The sequence below is a fragment of the Haliotis rufescens genome, unplaced genomic scaffold (assembly GCF_023055435.1).
Source record: "Haliotis rufescens isolate VD_foot unplaced genomic scaffold, xgHalRufe1.0.p SCAF_2, whole genome shotgun sequence".
Taxonomy (NCBI): Eukaryota; Metazoa; Mollusca; class Gastropoda; order Lepetellida; family Haliotidae; genus Haliotis; species Haliotis rufescens.
In genome coordinates, this window is record NW_025963890.1 from 57,869,082 (window position 1) to 57,890,018 (window position 20,937).

General features: G+C 43.4%; 1 protein-coding gene across 1 annotated transcript in view; it reads right to left on the bottom strand.

Moving 5' to 3' along the window:
- LOC124141586 (thiopurine S-methyltransferase-like) overlaps positions 1-20,937 on the bottom strand; it is a 265,718-nt gene that overhangs the window by 6,900 nt on the left and 237,881 nt on the right. The gene's annotated exons all lie outside the window — the stretch shown is intronic.

Here is a 20,937-nt window from a genome sequence, read left to right on the forward strand (position 1 = left end):
CTGACCTACTCTTCCCTATGTATACCTACTGGTGGGGCTCCGTGTAGGTGAAGTCCCAGTGCCCGACCTACCCTACCCTATGTATACCTACTGGCTCCGTGGAGGTGAAGTCCCAGTGCCTGACCTACTCTACTCTATGTATACCTACTGGCCGGGCTCCGTGTAGATGAAGTCCCAGTGCCCGACCTACTCTACTCTATGTATACCTACTGGCCGAGCTCCGTGTAGGTGAAGTCCCAGTGCCTGACCTTCTCTACCCCATGTATACCTACTGGCCGGGCTCCGTGTAGGTGAAGTCCCAGTGCCTGACCTACTCTTCCCTATGTATACCTACTGGTGGGGCTCCGTGTAGGTGAAGTCCCAGTGCCCGACCTACCCTACCCTATGTATACCTACTGGCTCCGTGGAGGTGAAGTCCCAGTGCCTGACCTACTCTTCCCTATGTATACCTACTGGTCGGGATCCGTGTAGGTGAAGTCCCAGTGCCCGACCTACTCTACTCTATGTATACCTACTGGCCGAGCTCCGTGTAGGTGAAGTCCCAGTGCCTGACCTACTCTACTCTATGTATACCTACTGGCCGGGCTCCGTGTAGATGAAGTCCCAGTGCCCGACCTACTCTACTCTTTGTATACCTACTGGCCGGGCTCCGTGTAGGTGAAGTCACTCTTCCCTATGTATACCTACTGGTGGGGCTCCGTGTAGGTGAAGTCCCAGTGCCCGACCTACCCTACCCTATGTATACCTACTGGCTCCGTAGAGGTGAAGTCCCAGTGCCTGACCTATTCTTCCCTATGTATACCTACTGGTCGGGATCCGTGTAGGTGAAGTCCCAGTGCCCGACCTACTCTACTCTATGTATACCTACTGGCTCCGTGGAGGTGAAGTCCCAGTGCCTGACCTACCCTTCCCTATGTATACCTACTGGCCGGGCTCCGTGTAGATGAAGTCCAAGTGCCTGACCTACTCTACCCTATGTATACCTACTGGCTCCGTGTAGGTGAAGTCCCAGTGCCTGACCTACTCTACTCTATGTATACCTACTGGCCGGGCTCCGTGTAGATGAAGTCCCAGTGCCCGACCTACTCTACTCTATGTATACCTACTGGCCGAGCTCCGTGTAGGTGAAGTCCCAGTGCCTGACCTTCTCTACCCTATGTATACCTACTGGCCGGGCTCCGTGTAGGTGAAGTCCCAGTGCCTGACCTACTCTTCCCTATGTATACCTACTGGTGGGGCTCCGTGTAGGTGAAGTCCCAGTGCCCGACCTACTCTACCCTATGTATACCTACTGGCTCCGTGGAGGTGAAGTCCTAGTGCCTGACCTACTCTTCCCTATGTATACCTACTGGTCGGGATCCGTGTAGGTGAAGTCCCAGTGCCCGACCTACTCTACTCTATGTATACCTACTGGCTCCGTGGAGGTGAAGTCCCAGTGCCTGACCTACCCTTCCCTATGTATACCTACTGGCCGGGCTCCGTGTAGATGAAGTCCAAGTGCCTGACCTACTCTACCCTATGTATACCTACTGGCTCCGTGTAGGTGAAGTCCCAGTGCCTGACCTACTCTACTCTATGTATACCTACTGGCCGGGCTCCGTGTAGATGAAGTCCCAGTGCCCGACCTACTCTACTCTATGTATACCTACTGGCCGAGCTCCGTGTAGGTGAAGTCCCAGTGCCTGACCTTCTCTACCCTATGTATACCTACTGGCCGGGCTCCGTGTAGGTGAAGTCCCAGTGCCTGACCTACTCTTCCCTATGTATACCTACTGGTGGGGCTCCGTGTAGGTGAAGTCCCAGTGCCCGACCTACCCTACCCTATGTATACCTACTGGCTCCGTGGAGGTGAAGTCCCAGTGCCTGACCTACTCTTCCCTATGTATACCTACTGGTCGGGATCCGTGTAGGTGAAGTCCCAGTGCCCGACCTACTCTACTCTATGTATACCTACTGGCCGAGCTCCGTGTAGGTGAAGTCCCAGTGCCTGACCTTCTCTACCCTATGTATACCTACTGGCCGGGCTCCGTGTAGGTGAAGTCCCAGTGCCCGACCTACTCCACACACACACACACACACACACACACACACACACACACACACACACACACACACACACACACACACACACACACACACACACACACACACACACACACACACACACACACACACACACACACACACACACATAAGATCGTTGTGAGACCATCAGATTCCTTCATCAGCATTTGTAAGTCATATGTTGTAATAATCGGCGCAACATCGGATGGCTGTGTAGTCGTAGACACGTTGAACAGTCGTACCCGCTAGTAACACACATTGTCAGTAGTCAGGAACAGTTGAATACAATGTGTGACCAGGACGGGTGTGTCACAGTAGCACTACAGTGCTCATGCTATCAACCACTGGTTGTCTGGACCAGACTCTATTGTTTCCAGGCACCCGTGATATGCCTGGAATATTGCTGGTAGTGGTACAACATATTCACTGCCTCGTATTCATCATCTTCCCAAGGTAAGAGTGTATACTAGTCTATGATAAAGTTTACATTCTACCCTTGCCATTTCAAGTTTACATTGTCTTGGCTCGATCGTGGTGTCACCTCGTGTAGGACACGAGTTGTGTCCCTTGTGATGAAAACGCTCACTCTAATCAGATCGCAATTCTTATTTCGATTTGAGATTTCATCCCTGACAGACAAAAACAATAACAATTTACCACAGTAAAGATGATTGTCACTGTCGCAATACCCAGGGAAACAGGCTGAAAATATTTGTCCTCGCTTTATTTTGAAAATATTTTAAACACAAATTCGACAAATTCGACGTTCTCTGACTGGATTATCGTGCGATAGTCGGCATGATGTGGCAAGGGTGATAACTAGACTTTGATATAGGCGAGTAGAGACTCCTGAGTCTGGAAGATGCATATTCATTCCCACATATCCACTGCCTCGTAGTAATTCACACATATCCACTGCCTCGTAGTCATTCACTCATATTGACTGCCTCGTAGTCAATCACTCATATCCACTGCCTCGTAGTCATTCCCACATATCCACTGCCTCGTAGTCATTCACTCATGTTAACTGTCTCGTAGTCATTCACTCATATCCACTGCCTCGTAGTCATTCCCACATATCCACTGCCTCGTAGTCATTCACTCATGTTAACTGCCTCGTAGTCATTCACTCATATTTACTGCCTCGTAGTAATTCACTCATATCCACTGCCTCGTAGTAATTCACTCATATTCACTGCCTCGTAGTCATTCACTCATATCCACTGCCTCGTAGTCAATCACTCATATCCACTGCCTCGTAGTCATTCACTCATATCCACTGCCTCGTAGTCATTTACTCATATTCACTGCCTCATAGTCATTCACTCATATTTACTGCCTAGTAGTCAATCACTCATGTTGACTGCCTCGTAGTCAATCACTCATATTCACTGCCTCGTAGTCATTCACTCATATTTACTGCCTCGTAGTCATTCACTCATATCCACTGCCTCGTAGTAATTCACTCATATTCACTGCCTCGTAGTCATTCACTCATATCCACTGCCTCGTAGTCAATCACTCATATCCACTGCCTCGTAGTCAATCACTCATATCCACTGCTACGTAGTCGATCACTCATATTGACTGCCTCGTAGTCATTCACTCATATCCACTGCCTCGTAGTCATTCACTGATATTCACTGCCTCATAGTAATTCACTCATATCCACTGCCTCGTAGTAGTTTACTCATATTCACTGCCTCGAAGTCATTCACTCATATCCACTGCCTCGTAGTCATTCACTCATATTACTGCCTCGTAGTAATTCACTCATGTTGACTGCCTCGTAGTAATTCACTCATATTCACTGTCTCATATGCATTCACTCATATTTACCGCCTCATGTTTATTCGCTTATAATCACTGCCTCGTATTCATTCGCTTATATTTACTGCCTTGTATTCTCTCACTCATATTCACTGTCTCATATTCATTCCCTGCCTCGTATTCATTCGCTGCCTCGTATTCATTCGCTTATATTCACTGCCTCATATTCGTTAGCTCATATTCACTCATTAACGCATGTTTTAACACCTTTAAAACCGAATCAAACCTGCTAAAACTGCACGAGATGTTTAAGCCAGGTTTTACTCATCTGCAAGTCTTCAATATCTCCTCAATATGGCAAGGCAAGCTTGTTCTCGACGGTTTGTGGCTGGAATAATGCCGATGCGACGTTATATTTAACTCACTCACTCAATATCGTGAGGCAATCTAAAATAGCGTTTTAACGCAGCGTCCAAAGTTACTTCACTTGTCTAGCGGCGTGCTTGTACAACAAGCCCACTTACGCCTGTCTTACAGTCCAGCCCACTGAGATACCATGCCGCAGCTTAACATGGATGCACCATGGATGCTCCACTCAGAAACAGTAATTGACTCCACTCAACCAGTCGCCGCTTTAATTAAACCCGAGCGCCAGGCAGGGTAACAACAAGTACCATCTTTCACGTATGACTCCCTCGTCCAGAGGATCGAACCACCTACCTTCTGCATCCCTCAGGGTCTGAATGAATCTGTCTGATATATAACCGAGGGTTGGTTTGCGACAGCAGGTTCACTCCTCTAGTTCGCCTTGCATACTGCACGTGAAGTTCCATTAACAAGTTGTTGCACCGTGCATTAAATAAGATGCAAGTCATTGTTACTTCTTGCGCAGTCATGCCGGCATATCTAGGACATGATATGTAAACATGCCTATTAAGTCCGATGAAGTTTTTACGTAATTATAGACCTTCGAAATGATATTTCGTAAATTAGATGTGCTTGCATAGTAAAGAATTTACTGAACCGAGATAGCATGAGATTACAGGTATATTAGTGAACCAGCGTTATTGTCACCAACCTGAAAAAATGCCCGTCGTGTTGAACTGGCGAACTCAACGACCGCGGGCCTTAAGTATGCAGTGGGAGGAGCTTGTGTTATCACATGACATTATCTTCGGCCAAAAAAGTTGAGGTCCAAAGAATACATCTCAGTGGTGTCATTGCGTGATAAGATGTCTCACGCACAATCTGCACATGCGGTATTCTCTTCAAAACAAGAAGAGGATCATGGAAATGGAAATATCAAGTAATAGTAACAAAGATACGTGTTGACAAGAAACATCCTATGCAAGAACGTTTGCAAATCTTTGTTTCATGTTTCAGGAGAATACAAACTACAGGTGTGACGTATAACAAACAGTCCCAAGCATACGATATACGCAAACCTAAATAACTAGGTTATTGATAAAGAGTGAGGGAGTGAGTTCGCTTTATCACCGCTTTTAACAGTATTCCAGTTAAATCACGGCGTGTCAGCTTAATGTTGGAGGAAAGCTCGAAGTGATGCAGGTCTCAGACGTTTACCACTTCGATGAAACCCACGAGCACGGGTATGGTGCTGACAAACCTAGAAACATAATCGGGGCGAACCGGGATTCGAACCCACAATCACAGGTTTCTGGCTTGCCCAAGGGACGCAACTCTGCACAGCGAATCGCGGCGCCTTAGACGACTGGGCCACCCGTGCCCCCTTTAAGAAATTAAAAGAAACCCACACCCACTCCCACCCACTCATGGTGAAACGTAAAACGTATAAAACGTGACACATAGAGAAGAGGTAGTTCCGCCTCGATCACTCCGCCCCAGCATGAGAGAGATAAGACGAACAATAGATAGGGACGTAGCCCGGGCCAAGATGATTGTACGGTGTTTCATACAGGTTCACCTACAATGTCCCCTTTGTTAACTGGAACCATACAATTTAATTTCTGGGTCTAGAGTAACATCCAAGCTGGACGATTATAAACGTATAATATTAAACTTTGTTAACTTATTTGATATTGTCAGGCTGACTGAAACATGGTTGAAGGAGACGGATTTTATATTACTATTTACATCACATCTTCCCAAGGCAAGCGTGTCCACAAGCCTCTATCAAACCCTAGTTTCTACCCTTGTCACATCAGGGCCACTGTTTTTTGTAACAGTATTGATTAGAAACACTTTAGCTCATCTTGTAGAGTGAACCAAAGTGTGTGAGAGTGGTATATGAAAGACGGTTTAATGAAAGACCTGTTGTATGCATGTGTTTATTCTCACCCGGAGTCTTCAACCTGGTAGAATACCCTGTTACGTCAATGTGAAAACGTTATATTACTATCATAAGATGATCTGTTGTATGCATGTGTTTATATTCACCCGGAGTCTTCAACCCTGGTATAATACCCTGTTACGTCAATGTGAAAACGTTATATTACTATTATAAGATGATCCGTTGTGAGGATGTGTATATTATCATCGGAGGTGATTTTAATTCTTGGGGTGGCACACCACTTGATTTTGTGGAAGACGATGTCCTTTATTTTTTGGAAGGTAATGATAACAACAGTTGGGGTTTTTTGGGGATAATTTTAACATGAAACGATTTTCGGTAATTTCAAACAGGTTTTGTTGCTTTTTAGATATGTGCAGTATTCTTAACATTCATATTATTAATGGAAGATGCGAATCAGACGCGGGTGTAGGGGGTTTCTCTTTTAAAGGACATCAAGGTGTCAACTAGGATAAGATTATTTGCAGACCGCTGTCATGTGCATGTACAGTCCGTTTGATTCCATCTGATACCGATGAATTGCTCACTAACTCAAGGTGGCAAGGTATTTCTATTGCGAAGGTCAGCTACAGGGATACTGTGGGTCGCAAGGTTATCTGTGAAGTACTGTAGATCGGTGACGCTTGCCTTGAGAGCCAAAGCAATGACTGTTTCAGTTTTGACACTGCTACCACTCTTGTCAAATTCTCACAAATACTGACAAGGCAGCAGTGAAGCTCACCCGGGCACCGAGCCAGGTAGCTGTGAAGCTCACCCGGGCACCGAGCCAGGCAGCAGTGAAGCTCACCCGGGCACCGAGCCAGGTAGCTGTGAAGCTCACCCGGGCACCGAACCAGGCAGCTGTGAAGCTCACCTGGGCACCGTGCCAGGCAGCTGTGAAGCTCATCTGGGCACCGAGCCAGGAAGCAGTGAAGCTCACCCGGGCATCGAGCCAGGTAGCTGTGAAGCTCACCCGAGCACCGAGCAAGGTAGCTGTGAAGCTCACACGGGCACCGAGCCAGGTAGCTGTGAAGCTCACCCGGGCACCGAGCCAGGCAGCAGTGAAGCTCACCCGGGCACCGAGCCAGGTAGCTGTGAAGCTCACCCGGGCACCGAGCCAGGTAGCTGTGAAGCTCACCCGGGCACCGAGCCAGGCAGCAGTGAAGCTCACCCGGGCACCGAGCCAGGTAGCTGTGAAGCTCACCCGGGCACCGAACCAGGCAGCTGTGAAGCTCACCTGGGCACCGACTGTCCGCCTTGACATTTTTTCAGTCAAGTTGGGTTGCCTCTGCACCCGACATTTACAAGCTAGAGGGTCCAGGGAGGAGCGTCCCAATCATTGTGCATTTAAGAACTTATGTTGCTTAATGGTTTTCTATTGGAGGCCCTAAACCTACTCAGAGATCTTAACTACACACAAGTCCTTTTAATAAAGGCAGAGAGAAAATGAAGTTGGGTAATAGACAACTGCTCACATCAGCATATATCCAATTGGTTGCTCAGTTTGTATAATTTTCGAATCAGAAAAAATATCATTACTGATCAGGTATTTGTTTCTAGTTAAAAGTTCCCTTAATAAGTATAAAATGATTTATTTAAAAAAAAATCAACCTCGATAAAATAATACAAAAATAAACATATATGATTGAAAAGCAAAATTATTTTTCAAGAAATGAACCCAATATATTTTATACTAATATGGCATTGTATCATATATTAGTTGAAGATAAAAGTCGTGTCCCTTGAAAACCTGGAATTGCATGACATATATTTTACTTCAGTTTTGTTATATATTGCACATGTATGTGGATCATTGTTAGCTGTACAGGACGAATGAAAGTTCTGTGTGGGTGCGTAGATGAAAGTGGGGTAAAAATCAGAATTTGTGTAAATATGGCAATATAAATTAAATATAAATATATTATTTTATCCAGCAAGATTATTGCCCCTCTCTGGGTGTAGTCTTTTTATATATCTGGGATTCTGAAATGAAAATTGATGATTTTTAAAATAATTAACCCACCTTTGCCATACCAGAGGTTGCCTAGATCCTGCGTATAACAAATATTGAAAGCTGTTTTGTAAAAGTATTGAGTTGAGTGACAAAAGGTTTGACTGCGTTGTTGTGACTAACTACTCTTCACAGCAGTATCCGGGGGCACGGGTGGCCTAGTCGTGTAAGGCGCCGCGATTCGCTGTGCAGAGTTGCGTCCCTAGGGCAGGCCAGAATCCTATGGTTATGGGTTCGAATCCCGGTTCGCCCCGATTATGTTTCTAGGTTTGTCAGCACCATACCCGTACTCGTGGGTTTCACCGAAGTGGTAAACGTCTGAGACCTGCATCACTTTGGGCTTTTCTACCACATTAAGCTGACACGCCGCTATATAACTGGAATACTGTTAAAAGCGGTGTTAAACAACTAACTAATCCTCAGAGAGAGAGGGAGAGGGAGAGAGAGAGAGAGAGAGAGAGAGAGAGAGAGAGAGAGGGTGGGGGGGGGGGGTCAATTTTAAGAATATCTGCATGTCTCCACTGATCTATTACATTATAGAGATACTATTATGAAATTGGTCTCACATTAATCTTATTTCCAAACACAGTACGTTCATTCCCTAATTGTACCATGACTACGTGAAATACTCGAATTTGATTGGACAATCGATATCAGACATGTAATCAATTTAGATTGAAAATGCGTCTGATTTTATGAACGCTTCACTGCGCACTTAGCTCTATTACCGTTGCACTGTATTGATGATATTTCTGTTGATTAAAGTTCCAAGAAACCCTCAGTTATCCTGAGCGTATTTCTCTTTTGCAATCAATGGAAAATGCTAGGTTCGATGGCTTATGAAGGGGGAATGTCACGTATTTGAACATTCTTGTGTTTTCTAATATTTCGATGTTTTTTAGTTTCTTGTCATGCGCGGCGGCAGCTATGAAGCTGGTGCAGGTAAAACATTCATGAATAAATAAATCTGTGTCGGAGAACGTTCACCTGACGAACAACCGCCATACTTGTAAGACTCGGTTACCCTACTTGGTAGGGGTTTTAATTATATGGTTAACGAGGATCTGTAAATAATCGAGTCTGGATCACACAATCCAGTGATTGACATCATGAGCATCGATCAACGCAATTGGCATACGAAGACGTGCATCAGCGAGCTTGACCACCCGATCCCATTAGTATGGTAATGCGGTGTGAGGGTAATGAGAGTGTATGGTTATGCGGTGTGAGGGTACTGAGAGTGTGTGTGGTAATGAGAATGTGTGTGGTACTGAGAATGTATGGTTATGCAGTGTGAGGGTACTGAGAGTGTGTGTGGTACTGAGAGTGTGTGTGGTACTGAGAGTGTGTGTGGTACTGAGAGTGTATGGTTATGCGGTGTGAGGGTACTGAGAGTGTGTGTGGTAATGAGAATGTGTGTGGTACTGAGAATGTATGGTTATGCAGTGTGAGGGTACTGAGAGTGTGTGTGGTACTGAGAGTGTGTGTGGTACTGAGAGTGTGTGTGGTACTGAGAGTGTATGGTTATGCGGTGTGAGGGTAATGAGAGTGTGTGTGGTACTGAGAGTGTGTGTGGTACTGAGAATGTATCGTTATGCGGTGTGTGGTACTGAGAGTGTGTGTGGTACTGAGAGTGTGTGTGGTAGTGAGAGTGTGTGTGGTACTGAGAGTGTATGGTTATGCGGTGTGAGGGTACTGAGAGTGTGTGTGGTACTGAGAGTGTGTGTGGTAGTGAGAGTGTGTGTGGTACTGAGAGTGTGTGTGGTACTGAGAGTGTGTGTGGTACTGAGAGTGTGTGTGGTACTGAGAGTGTGTGTGGTACTGAGAGTGTGTGTGGTACTGAGAGTGTGTGTGGTACTGAGAGTGTGTGTGGTACTGAGAGTGTGTGTGGTACTGAGAGTGTATGGTAATGCGGTGTGAGGGTAATGAGAGTGTGAGGGTACTGAGAGTGTATGATAATGCAGTGGAAGGTCATAGGCTCATGGTTCAACATATTTACAAGTTATGCGCGTTTCCTCCCTTTGTTGACATGTACCATATGTTCCCGTGTGTTTTTCAGGTGAACAGTTGACCTGCCTTTGCATGTGTTTATGACGGGAGCCATCGGTAAGCTATGACACGTTCATCTTTTCGCGAACACCTGGTATCTTCACTATTTGAATGTGAACACATGCTCATGATATGGGCGGAATCGTACAGTCGGTGAGGTGAGGTGAAATTGGGTTTAACGTCGCATCCCAGATCATTGCACTTATATAGCGACGTACATGTACGTGTGCGTGTTTGTGTGGCTGCTTGTACTAGTCCGGACTGATGCCCATTTATAGTGCTAGCTCACTGAGATACCATGCCGCAATTTAAGATGAATACCCCACTCAGACACAGTATACTGACTCCGAGCCGACCAGTCCTTGTTTTAGCCCCTTAATGCCGAGCGCCAGACAGGGTAACAACAAGTACCATCTTTTAACGTCTTTTGGTATGACGTGGCCGGGGATCGAACCCCGGACCTATCCGCTCTCCGGGCGGACGCTCTACCACTAGACCACGGAGGCGGCATCGTACAATCGAGTCTTATGAATATGGAAATGTTTTTGTCGCTTTTATTTCTTACAAACAAAGCACGCTATGTGTACAAGACAATACTTTGTAATAGTGTAACACTTGAAGTTGAGATGAACATGCAAAACAAATGGATAAGATGTAAACTACTTGTGAATATATATTTTTCTTTATTGAAGATAGAGTTTAAACACAAGCATAAAATGATACTCATTTTCTACTTTGAGTGTACAAGATTTACTGAGATTTTGTTGGAACCGTTTTTAGCTCGGCTGTAAAAAAATGACGTAAACATTTTCACACTTCCAACACTCTGTTCCATCCAGGCCTTAACTGAAAATGGTGATTGTTATTGCGTGAATGACTGACATTTTGATCGAGATAGAACGGCATGTTATGGGTTATATTTGATAACAACATACACTGGTACCATGTCAATCCATAACATTCGAGTATGATCCATAAAACGTGAAATTGTCTTGAATAACGTCCACGGATCCAGTGTCCTCTCCGCCGCGATGTCGTCACCGGATCCAGTGTCCTCTCCGCCGCAATGTCGTCCACGGATCAAGTGTACTCTCCGCCGCGATGTCGTCCACGGATCCAGTGTCCTCTCCGCCGCGATGTCGTCCACGGATCCAGTGTCCTCTCCCCCGCAATGTCGTCCACGGATCCAGTGTACTCTCCGCCGCGATGTCGTCCACAGATCCAGTGTCCTCTCCGCCGCAATGTCGTCCACGGATCCAGTGTCCTCTCCGCCGCAATGTCGTCCACGGATCCAGTGTACTCTCCGCCGCGATGTCGTCCACGGATCCAGTGTCCTCTCCGCCGCGATGTCGTCCACGGATCCAGTGTACTCTCCGCCGCAATGTCGTCCACGGATCCAGTGCCCTCTCCGCCGCGATGTCGTCCACGGATCCAGTGTCCTTTCATCAGTAGACGGCCAATAACACCGTGAACTCACAACATGTGTGGTTGAGTGCACACCCCATCTCCTGCCTTTAACACCACAGGATGGAAATGAACTTGTCTCATATGCCATTATGTTTGAAAAAGGAAAGACAACGTATGAAGTTTAAATATATGTGCTTGACTTCGATAACAGATACATACATACATACATACATACATACATATATATATATATACATACACACACACACACACACACACACACACACACACACACACACACACACACACACACACACACACACACACACACACACACACACACACACATATATATATATATATATAGCACGTTGGGGAATTCACCTTCCCATTTCACTCCTGGCACATAACATATAAGTATTTATCTAATGATACATACATGCACAACATACCCAACAAATTGAACAGCCATATATATATAACACGTTGGGGAATTCACCTTCCTATTTCACTCCTGGCACATAACATATAAGTATTTATCTAATGATACATACATGCACAACATACCCAACAAACTGAACAGCCAGGAAGGAAGGAGAAAAAAAATAATTCCCCCTTGTCTCGTCACACCGAAGTCCCGGGGTCGATTCCCCACATGGTAACAATGTTAGAGGTCAGTCTGTGTCTCAGCCTCAGGGTTCACAAAGTAAGGCCCTTGTTGCAACACTGTCAAACTGAGGATACTGAAACATTACAGTTTTACTCAATTCTCAAAAAGTATTATGAAACCTTGTCTGCCAGTGTATAACAAAAGGAATAGGAACTCACCTGTTAGGTTTAAGCTTAAAGTTGCTGCTAGTTTATTTCATTAAATTAGCCAACTGAAAAGTATATCAAATCCTGCTTGTTTTGACCAAAAAAATCAAACGCAAACACTACACTTGGATGTTCAAACATGGTAATAGCAGTAACGCATTTGACATGTTTTATGTATAGATTTGTGTCTGATTCAATCACTTGACATTAATATACCATTACCTTTGTTTTCTCATTCTTGCTATGGGTCGAGGGGGGGGGGGGGGGGGGGGGGGGTCTTCATGGTGGAACTTGCCGTTGTTGTTTTTTTGCCGAGCCCCAGGGAAACACAGAAGGCACTGTCCCTTGCTTCAAGGTTCTCCTGACTGGAGTGTACTTATAGTCCTCATCCATAAAGTGGTAAGACCAGACAGGTGTTTCCTTTGTTACCTGAAGACAGAGGTGTTACATTACTTACATGATAATAATGTCAGTACCACGTCTTCAGCAAACCATGCTTGCCGTAAAAGGCGACCATGCCTGTCGTAAGAGGCGACTAACGGGACCGGGTGGTCAGGCTCGCTGACTTGGTTGATACATGTCATTGTATCCCATTTGTGTTGATCGATTCCCACGACATTCGATTCGATTCCCAACTGCGTGGATCGATGCTCATGAAGTCAATCACTGGAATGTCTGGTCCAGACTCGATTATTTACAGACCGCCGTCATAAAGCTGGAATATGCCAATGGTCTATATAAACAGAAATGAAGTCTGTGCCTATTGACTCACCACTAAAGCATACAAAAGTCTAATTATCTCTATTCATCCAAGAATTAAAACTACTGCAATAATTAGACGAGGACCGCTAATGGCTCGTGTACGTATCTCAAATGTCACGAGCGAGCGATGTTTCCTACTCGTGGCGGCTCGTTGCACGAAAAATAGCTAAATAGTGTAACATGTCGATTTGCCCATTTTTTTTCAATTCATTAGTATTTTATCGCCCTCTGATTGTAATTTCACTTCCATTACTACGGTGATGTAATGCATGCATCATACTCAAATGGACTGTTTTGACAGTTGACTGTTATAAGTGATTTTGTCTTAGACTCAAACGAAAAAAGCTGGCGAAGTCTCTGCATGACGACATCTAACCTGCTTACTTACATTGAGGTCGTAACAAATTAGAGTTGCGTCCCTTGCCAGAACGACTGACTTGCTGGAGAAGCGAAGTGAGACACGCGACTAATCAATATCTTTGGACAGGCTCAACGTCATAAATTACACTAGCGTATCTCGCACACAGAGCTCATGGGACGGACTGTATAATATGAATGTATCTTAAACAAACAAACAAGAAGTCAATGTAAGTTACATTTTACATTAATATCTACTTTGATTAAGTCAATTATTCAATTGTTATAGTTCCATTGTCAATATATTTGTATATTATAACGATATTAACACAATGCGGATTAGCATTTATTTTATAGTATGAGCTTACGTATTCAGAACTTCGTAAAATAGATGATATTGTGTTGATTTAACTCCCAAGAAATCCTCAGTCATCCTGAGCAGGCACAAGGTAAATTGGGCAGGACGTTCAAGTTAGGTTGCAGGTGTATTGATGGTATGATACCTTTCAATAACCATAAAATAGCCAATTCACTTTCACTGATTTACCGACCCGAACTAGAAGAAGTGTGTAGGGTAGGGGTCCTGAGATTCCTGTTGGAAACAGAATATGTTTCCAGTCAGTGTTTCATAATATATGTCTGCAAGGAGGAATACAGAAAAAACAGACATTCCAGCAATATTCCAGTTGCTTCGGCCTTTAGTGACATATGTTTAACAACATTTAAGGTGCAGTTGAGCATTTCCATCTATGAGGATTTCAGGGGTCTCAGTAAAGTTTTCAGAAAGTTTTATGGTAGACATGTGGACATATTGGGTTTTTTTTGCAGAGCCCCAGGGAAACACAGAAGGCACTGTCCCTTGCTTCAAGGTTCTCCTGACTGGAGTGTACTTATAGTCCTCATCCATAAAGTGGTAAGACCAGACAGGTGTTTCCTTTGTTACCTGAAGACAGAGGTGTTACATTACTTACATGATAATAATGTCAGTACCACGTCTTCAGCAAACCATGCTTGCCGTAAAAGGCGACCATGCCTGTCGTAAGAGGCGACTAACGGGACCGGGTGGTCAGGCTCGCTGACTTGGTTGATACATGTCATTGTATCCCATTTGTGTTGATCGATTCCCACGACATTCGATTCGATTCCCAACTGCGTGGATCGATGCTCATGAAGTCAATCACTGGAATGTCTGGTCCAGACTCGATTATTTACAGACCGCCGTCATAAAGCTGGAATATGCCAATGGTCTATATAAACAGAAATGAAGTCTGTGCCTATTGACTCACCACTAAAGCATACAAAAGTCTAATTATCTCTATTCATCCAAGAATTAAAACTACTGCAATAATTAGACGAAGACCGCTAATGGCTCGTGTACGTATCTCAAATGTCACGAGCGAGCGATGTTTCCTACTCGTGGCGGCTCGTTGCACGAAAAATAGCTAAATAGTGTAACATGTCGATTTGCCCATTTTTTTTCAATTCATTAGTATTTTATCGCCCTCTGATTGTAATTTCACTTCCATTACTACGGTGATGTAATGCATGCATCATACTCAAATGGACTGTTTTGACAGTTGACTGTTATAAGTGATTTTGTCTTAGACTCAAACGAAAAAAGCTGGCGAAGTCTCTGCATGACGACATCTAACCTGCTTACTTACATTGAGGTCGTAACAAATTAGAGTTGCGTCCCTTGCCAGAACGACTGACTTGCTGGAGAAGCGAAGTGAGACACGCGACTAATCAATATCTTTGGACAGGCTCAACGTCATAAATTACACTAGCGTATCTCGCACACAGAGCTCATGGGACGGACTGTATAATATGAATGTATCTTAAACAAACAAACAAGAAGTCAATGTAAGTTACATTTTACATTAATATCTACTTTGATTAAGTCAATTATTCAATTGTTATAGTTCCATTGTCAATATATTTGTATATTATAACGATATTAACACAATGCGGATTAGCATTTATTTTATAGTATGAGCTTACGTATTCAGAACTTCGTAAAATAGATGATATTGTGTTGATTTAACTCCCAAGAAATCCTCAGTCATCCTGAGCAGGCACAAGGTAAATTGGGCAGGACGTTCAAGTTAGGTTGCAGGTGTATTGATGGTATGATACCTTTCAATAACCATAAAATAGCCAATTCACTTTCACTGATTTACCGACCCGAACTAGAAGAAGTGTGTAGGGTAGGGGTCCTGAGATTCCTGTTGGAAACAGAATATGTTTCCAGTCAGTGTTTCATAATATATGTCTGTAAGGAGGAATACAGAAAAAACAGACATTCCAGCAATATTCCAGTTGCTTCGGCCTTTAGTGTCATATGTTTAACAACATTTAAGGTGCAGTTGAGCATTTCCATCTATGAGGATTTCAGGGGTCTCAGTAAAGTTTTCAGAAAGTTTTATGGTAGACATGTGGACATATTGGGTTTTTTTTGCCGAGCCCCAGGGAAACACAGAAGGCACTGTCCCTTGCTTCAAGGTTCTCCTGACTGGAGTGTACTTATAGTCCTCATCCATAAAGTGGTAAGACCAGACAGGTGTTTCCTTTGTTACCTGAAGACAGAGGTGTTACATTACTTACATGATAATAATGTCAGTACCACGTCTTCAGCAAACCATGCTTGCCGTAAAAGGCGACCATGCCTGTCGTAAGAGGCGACTAACGGGACCGGGTGGTCAGGCTCGCTGACTTGGTTGATACATGTCATTGTATCCCATTTGTGTTGATCGATTCCCACGACATTCGATTCGATTCCCAACTGCGTGGATCGATGCTCATGAAGTCAATCACTGGAATGTCTGGTCCAGACTCGATTATTTACAGACCGCCGTCATAAAGCTGGAATATGCCAATGGTCTATATAAACAGAAATGAAGTCTGTGCCTATTGACTCACCACTAAAGCATACAAAAGTCTAATTATCTCTATTCATCCAAGAATTAAAACTACTGCAATAATTAGACGAGGACCGCTAATGGCTCGTGTACGTATCTCAAATGTCACGAGCGAGCGATGTTTCCTACTCGTGGCGGCTCGTTGCACGAAAAATAGCTAAATAGTGTAACATGTCGATTGGCCCATTTTTTTTCAATTCATTAGTATTTTATCGCCCTCTGATTGTAATTTCACTTCCATTACTACGGTGATGTAATGCATGCATCATACTCAAATGGACTGTTTTGACAGTTGACTGTTATAAGTGATTTTGTCTTAGACTCAAACGAAAAAAGCTGGCGAAGTCTCTGCATGACGACATCTAACCTGCTTACTTACATTGAGGTCGTAACAAATTAGAGTTGCGTCCCTTGCCAGAACGACTGACTTGCTGGAGAAGCGAAGTGAGACACGCGACTAATCAATATCTTTGGACAGGCTCAACGTCATAAATTACACTAGCGTATCTCGCACACAGAGCTCATGGGACGGACTGTATAATATGAATGTATCTTAAACAAACAAACAAGAAGTCAATGTAAGTTACATTTTACATTAATATCTACTTTGATTAAGTCAATTATTCAATTGTTATAGTTCCATTGTCAATATATTTGTATATTATAACGATATTAACACAATGCGGATTAGCATTTATTTTATAGTATGAGCTTACGTATTCAGAACTTCGTAAAATAGATGATATTGTGTTGATTTAACTCCCAAGAAATCCTCAGTCATCCTGAGCAGGCACAAGGTAAATTGGGCAGGACGTTCAAGTTAGGTTGCAGGTGTATTGATGGTATGATACCTTTCAATAACCATAAAATAGCCAATTCACTTTCACTGATTTACCGACCCGAACTAGAAGAAGTGTGTAGGGTAGGGGTCCTGAGATTCCTGTTGGAAACAGAATATGTTTCCAGTCAGTGTTTCATAATATATGTCTGTAAGGAGGAATACAGAAAAAACAGACATTCCAGCAATATTCCAGTTGCTTCGGCCTTTAGTGTCATATGTTTAACAACATTTAAGGTGCAGTTGAGCATTTCCATCTATGAGGATTTCAGGGGTCTCAGTAAAGTTTTCAGAAAGTTTTATGGTAGACATGTGGACATATTGTTTTTTTTTTGCAGAGCCCCAGGGAAACACAGAAGGCACTGTCCCTTGCTTCAAGGTTCTCCTGACTGGAGTGTACTTATAGTCCTCATCCATAAAGTGGTAAGACCAGACAGGTGTTTCCTTTGTTACCTGAAGACAGAGGTGTTACATTACTTACATGATAATAATGTCAGTACCACGTCTTCAGCAAACCATGCTTGCCGTAAAAGGCGACCATGCCTGTCGTAAGAGGCGACTAACGGGACCGGGTGGTCAGGCTCGCTGACTTGGTTGATACATGTCATTGTATCCCATTTGTGTTGATCGATTCCTACGACATTCGATTCGATTCCCAACTGCGTGGATCGATGCTCATGAAGTCAATCACTGGAATGTCTGGTCCAGACTCGATTATTTACAGACCGCCGTCATAAAGCTGGAATATGCCAATGGTCTATATAAACAGAAATGAAGTCTGTGCCTATTGACTCACCACTAAAGCATACAAAAGTCTAATTATCTCTATTCATCCAAGAATTAAAACTACTGCAATAATTAGACGAGGACCGCTAATGGCTCGTGTACGTATCTCAAATGTCACGAGCGAGCGATGTTTCCTACTCGTGGCGGCTCGTTGCACGAAAAATAGCTAAATAGTGTAACATGTCGATTTGCCCATTTTTTTTCAATTCATTAGTATTTTATCGCCCTCTGATTGTAATTTCACTTCCATTACTACGGTGATGTAATGCATGCATCATACTCAAATGGACTGTTTTGACAGTTGACTGTTATAAGTGATTTTGTCTTAGACTCAAACGAAAAAAGCTGGCGAAGTCTCTGCATGACGACATCTAACCTGCTTACTTACATTGAGGTCGTAACAAATTAGAGTTGCGTCCCTTGCCAGAACGACTGACTTGCTGGAGAAGCGAAGTGAGACACGCGACTAATCAATATCTTTGGACAGGCTCAACGTCATAAATTACACTAGCGTATCTCGCACACAGAGCTCATGGGACGGACTGTATAATATGAATGTATCTTAAACAAACAAACAAGAAGTCAATGTAAGTTACATTTTACATTAATATCTACTTTGATTAAGTCAATTATTCAATTGTTATAGTTCCATTGTCAATATATTTGTATATTATAACGATATTAACACAATGCGGATTAGCATTTATTTTATAGTATGAGCTTACGTATTCAGAACTTCGTAAAATAGATGATATTGTGTTGATTTAACTCCCAAGAAATCCTCAGTCATCCTGAGCAGGCACAAGGTAAATTGGGCAGGACGTTCAAGTTAGGTTGCAGGTGTATTGATGGTATGATACCTTTCAATAACCATAAAATAGCCAATTCACTTTCACTGATTTACCGACCCGAACTAGAAGAAGTGTGTAGGGTAGGGGTCCTGAGATTCCTGTTGGAAACAGAATATGTTTCCAGTCAGTGTTTCATAATATATGTCTGCAAGGAGGAATACAGAAAAAACAGACATTCCAGCAATATTCCAGTTGCTTCGGCCTTTAGTGACATATGTTTAACAACATTTAAGGTGCAGTTGAGCATTTCCATCTATGAGGATTTCAGGGGTCTCAGTAAAGTTTTCAGAAAGTTTTATGGTAGACATGTGGACATATTGGGTTTTTTTTGCAGAGCCCCAGGGAAACACAGAAGGCACTGTCCCTTGCTTCAAGGTTCTCCTGACTGGAGTGTACTTATAGTCCTCATCCATAAAGTGGTAAGACCAGACAGGTGTTTCCTTTGTTACCTGAAGACAGAGGTGTTACATTACTTACATGATAATAATGTCAGTACCACGTCTTCAGCAAACCATGCTTGCCGTAAAAGGCGACCATGCCTGTCGTAAGAGGCGACTAACGGGACCGGGTGGTCAGGCTCGCTGACTTGGTTGATACATGTCATTGTATCCCATTTGTGTTGATCGATTCCCACGACATTCGATTCGATTCCCAACTGCGTGGATCGATGCTCATGAAGTCAATCACTGGAATGTCTGGTCCAGACTCGATTATTTACAGACCGCCGTCATAAAGCTGGAATATGCCAATGGTCTATATAAACAGAAATGAAGTCTGTGCCTATTGACTCACCACTAAAGCATACAAAAGTCTAATTATCTCTATTCATCCAAGAATTAAAACTACTGCAATAATTAGACGAAGACCGCTAATGGCTCGTGTACGTATCTCAAATGTCACGAGCGAGCGATGTTTCCTACTCGTGGCGGCTCGTTGCACGAAAAATAGCTAAATAGTGTAACATGTCGATTTGCCCATTTTTTTTCAATTCATTAGTATTTTATCGCCCTCTGATTGTAATTTCACTTCCATTACTACGGTGATGTAATGCATGCATCATACTCAAATGGACTGTTTTGACAGTTGACTGTTATAAGTGATTTTGTCTTAGACTCAAACGAAAAAAGCTGGCGAAGTCTCTGCATGACGACATCTAACCTGCTTACTTACATTGAGGTCGTAACAAATTAGAGTTGCGTCCCTTGCCAGAACGACTGACTTGCTGGAGAAGCGAAGTGAGACACGCGACTAATCAATATCTTTGGACAGGCTCAACGTCATAAATTACACTAGCGTATCTCGCACACAGAGCTCATGGGACGGACTGTATAATATGAATGTATCTTAAACAAACAAACAAGAAGTCAATGTAAGTTACATTTTACATTAATATCTACTTTGATTAAGTCAATTATTCAATTGTTATAGTTCCATTGTCAATATATTTGTATATTATAACGATATTAACACAATGCGGATTAGCATTTATTTTATAGTATGAGCTTACGTATTCAGAACTTCGTAAAATAGATGATATTGTGTTGATTTAACTCCCAAGAAATCCTCAGTCATCCTGAGCAGGCACAAGGTAAATTGGGCAGGACGTTCAAGTTAGGTTGCAGGTGTATTGATGGTATGATACCTTTCAATAACCATAAAATAGCCAATTCACTTTCACTGATTTACCGACCCGAACTAGAAGAAGTGTGTAGGGTAGGGGTCCTGAGATTCCTGTTGGAAACAGAATATGTTTCCAGTCAGTGTTTCATAATATATGTCTGTAAGGAGGAATACAGAAAAAACAGACATTCCAGCAATATTCCAGTTGCTTCGGCCTTTAGTGTCATATGTTTAACAACATTTAAGGTGCAGTTGAGCATTTCCATCTATGAGGATTTCAGGGGTCTCAGTAAAGTTTTCAGAAAGTTTTATGGTAGACATGTGGACATATTGGGTTTTTTTTGCCGAGCCCCAGGGAAACACAGAAGGCACTGTCC